The sequence below is a fragment of the Orbicella franksi genome, chromosome 13 (assembly GCF_964199315.1).
Source record: "Orbicella franksi chromosome 13, jaOrbFran1.1, whole genome shotgun sequence".
In the NCBI taxonomy this organism is placed as follows: Eukaryota; Metazoa; Cnidaria; class Anthozoa; order Scleractinia; family Merulinidae; genus Orbicella; species Orbicella franksi.
The window spans coordinates 6,557,735-6,566,837 of NC_138157.1; the positions used below are offsets into that span (position 1 = coordinate 6,557,735).

General features: G+C 39.2%; 1 non-coding gene across 1 annotated transcript; it reads right to left on the bottom strand.

Moving 5' to 3' along the window:
- Nucleotides 1-3,681: 3,681 nt before the first annotated feature.
- Trnal-uaa (transfer RNA leucine (anticodon UAA)) lies at nucleotides 3,682-3,754 on the bottom strand. Its single transcript has one exon. It is a non-coding gene; the product is annotated as a tRNA-Leu (tRNA).
- Between the last annotated feature and the right edge of the window lie 5,349 nt (nucleotides 3,755-9,103).

The following is a 9,103-nucleotide window of genomic DNA, read 5'->3' on the forward strand; positions in this document are numbered from 1 at the left end:
GTCGTTAACATAAAATTAAACAGAAAAAGAGACACCAGTTCATCTGCTGATATCTTTTTATTTTGTTACCGGGAAATCGTTTGGAATGTAATCTAACCCCAGATAGATGTGGAGACATGCTTCTGTGTTTGGGATCGTTATTTCGAGATTCCAAGAACTGCTGACACTAAAACAAAATATTAGACTAGATTGAATGTAATACCCTGGTTATCAGCAACGGTTCTGCATGAAGCAGTGTTTGTATGCTGCTTCCACAAAAACATCCTGAAGCTCTGAAGACCACTTTGTTCCGACTGGCCGTGTTTCCTCAGCTCTCACCTCGTGTCATTTTCGAAGAATCTGTGATCACTTCGATTCTATAAGATCCTCTAATGCTAATGTCAAACCAATTTTAAAGATTTAAAAATGAACGATTAAGAACCACTATCAGACCACCGAACGGAGGTGGCATAAATATATTCCTCTAGGGATTTGAGGGTGCGAATTCTTATGTGAAATCTTAAAATTTGAGTTCAGATATAGTTTTCTAGGAATTTGAAGCAGACCCAGGGATCGGCCTTTACTAAACCGTCGTTTCGATTAATATTTCTCTTTCTACGTTTGCTATCCTCACTGAGTCATCTTATACTGATTTTACAAGCACGTATGCATGAACTAACAGTTAGTGATAAGTGCAGTGGATTAATACACTATACGGAGCGCATTACTGAACAACGATTACACTATTTTATTTTAAGAATATTGCTTTTCCGGCTGAGGTTAACTATATTTATTTTCCTGCCGATTTTAGACTGAAATATTATTGTGAATGTTCTTAGATTGTAGCGTATGACATGTCTGTTTTCGAATGTATTTGTTGTCTGGATGGTTGTTAGAGTAATTTTGGAGCCAGCCTGCATGCATCAAAGCCTGATATCACACACACAACTTCTTGCAGAAATGTGCTAGTGCTAATTTTGTTCCTCTTTGGCTAGGTTTGCTTTTTAGAGAAAAAAAGAATTTTATTGCATTTACAGAGTTTCCGGCACTTTCAAGCTAAACGCTAAACTTGCCACTTGTCGACCTTCACTTTCATCGCCCCGCTCGAGCGAAACGACTCGGTTTGGAATCGTCGAGAAAGTAAGTCGCGAGCGCGAGAGACGTAAGTTGTTGAAACCAACAAAAGCCAGGAAAGAATTATTGGAAAGGACTTTTTAGAAATTCTTATTGAACGCGTCCAATAAAACCAGTACAAAACAAGTGATGTGTGAGATGTCAGCTAAAAATTGCGATTGGAAACATTTAAGTGTTTGCTAGTTGCAGCCGTTTGGCTACGCAGTTGGCCGCTAGCCGCAAAGGAACTGATAATTTCAGTCGAAAATTATAGTAAGTGAAGACTCTCTTGGTGAAAAAAACTCTTCTTTTATATTGATTTATTTTTTAATACGCAACTTCTTACGGGAAATTGAAATAGATTATGATAAATTCAAAATTTTTACCGAGCCAAATGTCTCGGCTTTCCTATTACAATATTACAATATTTCCACGTCTTTAATGGAATGTTCTTAAATAACCTATCTTTTTTGAGATTTGAGGTTGCTTTTCAGAGGATAAATGTTCGTTCTGTAAATCAGAACCAGAAACCATTCACCATCTCCTTAATTATAGTAGCCTTGTGAAACTCTTTTGGAAAGATTTTGAATACTTTTTCTACCTACTGACAAGAGAATTCGTCCACCTTACTCTGCAAGATGTCACGATTGGCATAATTGACGCAAACTACCCTTTACTGAACTATTTGCTACTAGTCGCTAAATTATTTATATGGGATTGCAGAAGAAATCTGACTCCTCCTATCATAAACGCCTTTAAATTAAAGGCAAAAGTCAAGTATGAAACAAAAAAGTTAATATGTTATTTTCATTAACATGGACAAATTTAATAAGAAATGGGGATTTATCGGCATGGGCTTTGTACCGCAATCTGTTTACAAGTGTGCTTATACTATGCTATGTTGTTAGAAGCGTATAGACTGTAATGTAATTTTAGGGAAGGCATTAGTATTGTAATGACGTGGAAGTAGATGTAGCACTGTAAGTAGAGTAAGTAGCTGTATTAGCATAAGTTTTTGAACGCATCGAAGACAACTTTCGAGGTGTACCGTTTGCAGTAAATTTTCATGCTTTCCAACAAACTCGTTGGCAGGTGACACCAGGTCAATCTTGTCAGTCCTGTCTCTGTGGACATAAATAAACATCAGTTGATTCTTGAGCCTTGCGTCTAGGTCTCTTGTTGTTACACGCAAATATGTCTCTACACGCTTCAAAGCGGAAAAATACTGTTAACTCGAGGCATTCATCCCCGGGGAGGGGGGGGGGGACTCACTTATCCGGAAATTTTGAAAAGAACCCCTAAGAGGTACCAAGATCCTGTTTTGCGGGTGCAGCTTGAAATTTTTTTCACCCGTATGCCTATGAGGTACCAATCCTAAAACAAAACATTATCTCCTGTCATATTTTCTCGACTCAATACCCTAAATAAGTAAGTAAATAAATAAATAAATAGACATCTTAATTGACCACTCCCCCAATGAGGCTTTTCAGGACCAGTGAAACCAAATGATGAAACAAACAAGACGCATATCTGCGTAAACTTGGGCGTCTTTTCTGGCATTATTGACAGTATCTGTTGAGTTCTTTCTGATATGAGGTGATGAATTACGTGACAAAGTAGCCAGCGGTCAGGTTGAGTTGTAACTTCAGACAAATTAGTTCTTTTACGTTTAATAAGTGTTAGAAACCTTTGTTTACCATTAGCACAATAATTCGCTGTATGGGCCTGACTCTTGTAAAGACACAGTCTAATTGGAGAAAACAATGACAAATAACGACTAGCTCTCTTTCTTAACTGTAATAGACGTTTATGGATTGTCCCAGATCCTTTAAACAAAAACTTCGCTTTATTTCGTTGGTTTATAACTGTTACATAACAATGCACTTTGGAGGACTTCGGTGTGTATGAACGAATACCTTTATAAAGAAATTCTCTAACCTTTCTGTTCTTGTTCTTCAATCGTTCCAGAGTTCGTATTGGTATTCTGCTGGGTTCACGATCACGTCTAAATACACGATAATGCTTGTGAAGCTTGTTCTTTGCATGATTAACATTGGATAGCTCATGCATTTGATATACATCTAGCATGGTTCTCGATAGGTACACTCAGAAATGTTCGCTCGTAAATTGATCTCTCGTAAAGTCCGCGAACCAACCCTTTCAAAAAAACGCTCAAAAACGTTTAGTGTGGATCTACCGCAAACGGTGTGTGCATTTGTATGTGGTTTGAGTGTAGAAGAAATCATAGTATTCGTGCTTCCTTCCAAGGACGACGCTTGAGATAAATCCACCATTTTTTACCATGTGCTGATGTGCGTAAGTGCGCATGCCCAGAGACAACAAGCAGGGACGCAAAGGGACGCATGCGTTTTAAAGCCCAGACGGCGATTTGTGACTGAACGCAAACAAAAATGAAGGGCAATTTTAAGCTTGGGCTCAATTTGGGATACGCCCAAGTAATAATGCAAGTGAGCACCGACATGATGAAAAATCCCAACTGGCGGGAGGGAGACCAGTTGGTTATTTACAAGCATGACCGAGGAGTTGACCTAGGGTCTACCTAGAAACAACTCCAGCTAAGTGGACTTGCGGGACTCGCGGGACTTGAACCCGCGACCTCCGGATTTTAAGTCCGGCGCCCTAACCACTCGGCCAGGCTGCCTCTGCAATAATTGTCGCAAAAGCTCCCGCTGTGGAGCTTTTGAGGCTGAACACCCTAAGAGGTACCAAAATCGCTTTTTTTAATCCCTAAAAGGTACGACGGGCATCCCCGTCTTTTTTATATGGGAGTCTCCCCCCCCGGGTATCGATCATTAGCGCTGAATCTTGACATACCATTGAGGCATCAACTTGTGGCAGGAGTAACAGCTGACCTTCAAGCTGATAGGTGTGTAAATCTTCACCATAGACTTTTAATAATTAGTCAGCCAGTTCAGCGTCATACACTTCTTTGGCGGTAGCCTTCAAAAGGAATTCCTGGATGTTCATGTGCACTTGAAAGTCAGTCTTTCTGGTCAAATCGCAATGTAATGGCAGTTGTTGCAAAATCAATGGATTCAAAATAGATCTGCGTGTATTACCCCTTAGGAAGTGAAGTGTTTATTTTAACCGATGTGCAATCTGGAATATTTTCATGGTCTCTTGATTTCGAACAAATCTTTCAGTTTGGCTCAAGTGAAATGCTTGAAAAACCGCGCAAAAGAATAATGTAAAAACAGCTTACCACAATAGCCTAGATTGTTATTCCTCTGCACATTTCACCGCCTCTTCATAAAATTCATAAAAGCCCAAAATTACGTTTCCTAAAACTTCCGCCGGACGACAAACATTGCTTCTCCTTTTAAGAACCGCGCTCGCCCAAGGCCGCGCAGTTAGTTAGTTAAATCAATCTCAGTATAGAAACATATGAGAAAGTTTTTCTATTCTGAGTAATCCCCCCCAAGGGAAACAAGAAATCGATAAAAAACAAACAAACAAGAAATAAAATTACTACGACTACCTTGTTTGTGCGGTCGTTCCTAATATAATTATGGATAACTAAATTAAATAGATAAAAAAGTCATAAAATAATCAGAATTCTGTTTAAGGCTGGTTTTCACTAACGACGCGAGCACACGTGCAAGCACACGCGCAGACACAATAATTTTTATTTCACCGTGAAAACGGCCTTGACGCAGGAAAGTGGATAAGTTTTAAGGCGGACTCCATCAAAAGTTTGAGTAAAAAGTGGACAAAAATCTAGTACCAAGATTATTTGCATCATAATATTTTAAATATATTCTCACAAAAATCATTTCTAGCAACACCGAACGTCGAAAACAAATGTTGAACTTCCTATGAAACCTAAAAGTACTGGTGAAATGGAACTGATGATTAAATTTTTCCTGTGTTTGCATAATTTCTCTGAACTTTGAAATTTATTTTCTCTCGGTCCCACGGAGAATTGTTTTCGGTGTTATTTCAGGTAATTATTGATATCTTTAGCTCAAAGAAAATGTAAAAAGGACTGTAAAATACTTAAATTTATTCTGGTATTGATCTTTGTCCACTAAAAGCTAAAATTGCTCGATTTTCTACCGGATTTCGTCTTAATTACTTTTAAAAGTGGGGTTTTAATCTTTTCTGCAGGTAGCAACCACAGAAAAACATGGAAACCTCGTGCGATAGCATTTTAAATCTTATTGAAATCTGCATGGATAAATGTGGTGCACAAGACATCAAAGGGGAACTGAACATAGTGCGTAAAATTGAACAGCATCTACGAGACATCAAACAGCTGATCCCTGATCGGGCGAAGAGAGCTGGGGGTGAGAGTCAAGGTTTAGAGGACGTTGGAGATGCGTGCAATTCTGTTATCAGCGGAGACTACCTTCCAACGTTAGTGGAAGCTAAATTCTTGGCTAAGATAGTCAACAGCATGAACATCAAGAACGTTCCAGAATCATTACGACCAATATGGATTGAGATTAAGGGCTACGTTGACAAGATTAAAGCGTACACACAAGAGGTCAGTAATGAAGTGAAACAGTTTGACATTCAGGTAAGTCAATAAGGAATGAAATATTAGCAGAATGTAGCCAGACGAAGTTAAAGAGGAGATTGAATTGCAAAAGACAAGAACAGTGTCCTAGGTGTAAACTAGTAGAATTTACCAGTTATCGAATGTCGCTCTTCCTTAAAGTGGCGCTATGACCGAATTTTTACCTCTTGAATTTTTAGGTTTATAATTTCAAGAAAGATTAAAAACGCCGTTTGCCTTTGGCAAATATCTGTTTGGTTCCAGAATTATGTTAGTTCGAAAAATGTGCAAAATATACAAATGAGAGGACTGCTGACGTCATACACTCAACCAAATATTGCATCAAGTTAAGTATATGAATTAAGTTATCACGGTCAATATGAAGCAGAAACCATTGAAACTTGGTAGGCTATTAATTCTACATGTAACACACCTACGGCTGTATAAATTTTAGTTCCAATGGCAACCGACTCTTTTCCTGTCCTCTCCAGCCTGATTTCAATATTTTAGTGATTTTCAGCTCGAAAAGCTTTAAACAAGGCCATGAACTCGTCCTAACCTATTTATATGCTTGCTGAATCATGCAGATCAGCACCATTGACAAAATAATATCAATATCGAGGTTCATTTTGTGGAGTACCTCCAGTAGAATTGTACTGCCAGTAATCAAACATTTCTGATTCAAATTGGCTGAGATATCTTTGTTCCTTTTATTTGAGTTTATGACGTCATCACTTAGCTAATTTGCATATTTTAAAAGCTTGGATATCTCTGGAACAAAAAGAGATATTTGAAAATAGTAAACAGCATTTTTCTTCCCCTACAGACTACTGGTCTACGTTTTAAAATGGCTTAGATAGGAAAGATGCGATTTTCGTCATAGTACCACTTTAGAGAGAAAATGTTCTGTGACTGATCTTCGACTCAATGGAGGTTAAAGCTCGTTTTACACATCTAACAAATGAAAGCAAACTTTTAGCATTGATGATTCTGGTCTTCTCGGCACATATATTATCATGACAATCAAAACTTAGGTGCATCAGTGATTGCATGATTGGTTGTACCAGTCCGGCGCAATATATCTTTTGGCCAAGAATAAGCTAAGATAAAAACGATCGTCCTCTTCTCGCTCGTTATGAGAAAGACAGAGCTGTCGTTCAAGGCCCGGTTGTTCGAAAGCCGATTAGCGCTAACCCACGATTAAATCATCCTAATCGACGGAATAAAATTATCCTTCGATTAAATTCTGTTCCTCGATGCTCGATTAGGACTATCCAGGGATTAAACTAAGGGTTAAATTTAACACACCTAGCGAGGTGGATTAACTCACTAATCGGATGAAAAAGCAGACAAACAAATCAAAATGGTTTTAAGGCCGGGCCCGGGAAGGAAAGAAAAGCAATTCGGGCTACCTGGCGACTTTTGCAGTATTCTGCAACAAATTTCCCACTTAAAATTCATAACGACATGTCTATGTTGATACCAGAAATCAAAAAAATGTGTGGTATTTAATTCACTTATTTCCACACCTTAACCTTTCCATTGATTGCCTTCTCACTTCTAGCAATTCAGCTCCCAGATGCTGACATTTAAAAACAACACTCCAACTGATTGGAATCAAACTTAGCACACGCCCTCAAGTACGCGTTGCGGACCTATTTTTCTTAAATCTTCACACGTGCAAAGATCAGTATAGTCATAGTCATAGTCATGGTCATAGCAATTTTTCTTGGACAATTCTGTCCAAGGAGTAAAGGTTCAATGGGGTTAACCCTATGTGAAGCACCAACCCGTAAGACAAGGTCAGACCACAACTCCGGGAGCCACATGCCCTACTCTCTTCGATAAGTGTGTGGGTTCTTTTACGTCCCCTGCAAACCATGCAACACTGAAGATGCAGGAGACGGGGGCTATGGTTTATAATCCTTATCCGAGAAGACTTGAAAGTTTAACCATTTGCAGGTGTAATTGCATTTAAGGCAGCACATTCTCCTCAGTTATTTTAAGACTCTGAGAGTTGGTCCGGTCTGAGGCTCGAACCCTCAACCCCTTCCCAGCTGTCTAGCGCTCTACCAACTGAACTAACCAGACGGCGCTTTTTCTACCATTGTTATGGTTACATAATGAATCGCACCTTTCGCAGCGAAAGCGAATTTGGTTGGTATTTTATTGTTTTAATTTAGTAAATAAAACATTACATGCCCACTTGGAGATGCGGGAACGAGTGAAGTATTTTTTATCACTCGAAGAGAAATTTCATATCTCGCTCCGCGCGGTCATCTAATATCCCTTATTTTTCTCATATTTTACCTTCGGAACTGTTTTGTTTATTCTTGATGATTTCACTTTTTAAATACTGCTTTAATAACTTTTATCCATGCAGTTGGAGGGTCTTAAGAAGAAACAATACGAAATCTCTGGACCGGAAAAGATTGCCATGAAAACGACGACCCTGAAGGTTGAAGGGGATTTAAAGATATGTAGAGGTTATCAAAAGCAAGCAGAAGAAGCCCTAAAACGACTCGAAGCAGACACAAGCTCTTATCTTGAAAGACAGAAAAAAGAAAATTGGGTCAAGTTTATATCCCTTGCCGTGGTTGGTGTTGGAGGTGAGTCTGAATCAACAATTAATACAGCTTTAACGTGCATCATCGAATTACGATAAACGCGGGGAGTTTGGAGAGCACAGGGGCGACAGCAATTAACTCCAGCTTCTTAAGTGCTCTCCAAGCTTTCTAAGGGCCTGTTTATAAGGAGGGAGGGTTACCCTAGCAAGCAGGTTAACCCTAACTGGAGAGCAAAAGATAGCCCGGGTTTTCAAGCAAAATTTCACAGAAAGGGTAATCCTACAACCCGGGACAACTTAATGCGCGGTTATACTCAAAGGGTCTGGAAACAAGTAAAAAGTTTACCCGGGTAGGCGCCTTAACCCTACCTGGAGTGTTGACAAGGGAAAAAGTTAACACGCCTACCAAGGTAACCCTAGCTCGCGGATAGGGTAACTCGCCTACCCGGGTAACCCTGGATGCCTTGTAAACACGACGAAGAAAAAAAGAGGAAATGTGTGAGTGCTAGGGTAACCCGTTTGCTGGGGTAACTCTCTCCTTGTAACCGAACCCTAAGTAAATCATAACTCGATGATCATTATGCACAGCTTACACCATGAATCAGTGGTTTTAACAATTAGATTTATCCAAGCGCAAAAGCGGAGCTTCAGGGCCGAATTAAGCTAACCTCCTAAGCCAACGCAGGATAAGCGAGATTTTTGATTTGAGTTTTCTCAGTTTTCTGTTTATATTGTTTGGCCTTCTGTTTTGAGTTTGAGTAATCTCAAACTACACAAATGAAAAACAAGAGTAATGAAAAACATTTATATAGAAGGAAAAATTAAACTTCGATTAATTTTTAATCCTGGTTAAGGGATAACCGGCTTCCGAACTACTAGGCCTTAATTACAACAAGTTTATCTGATATTTGCCCGCGATCCAATCG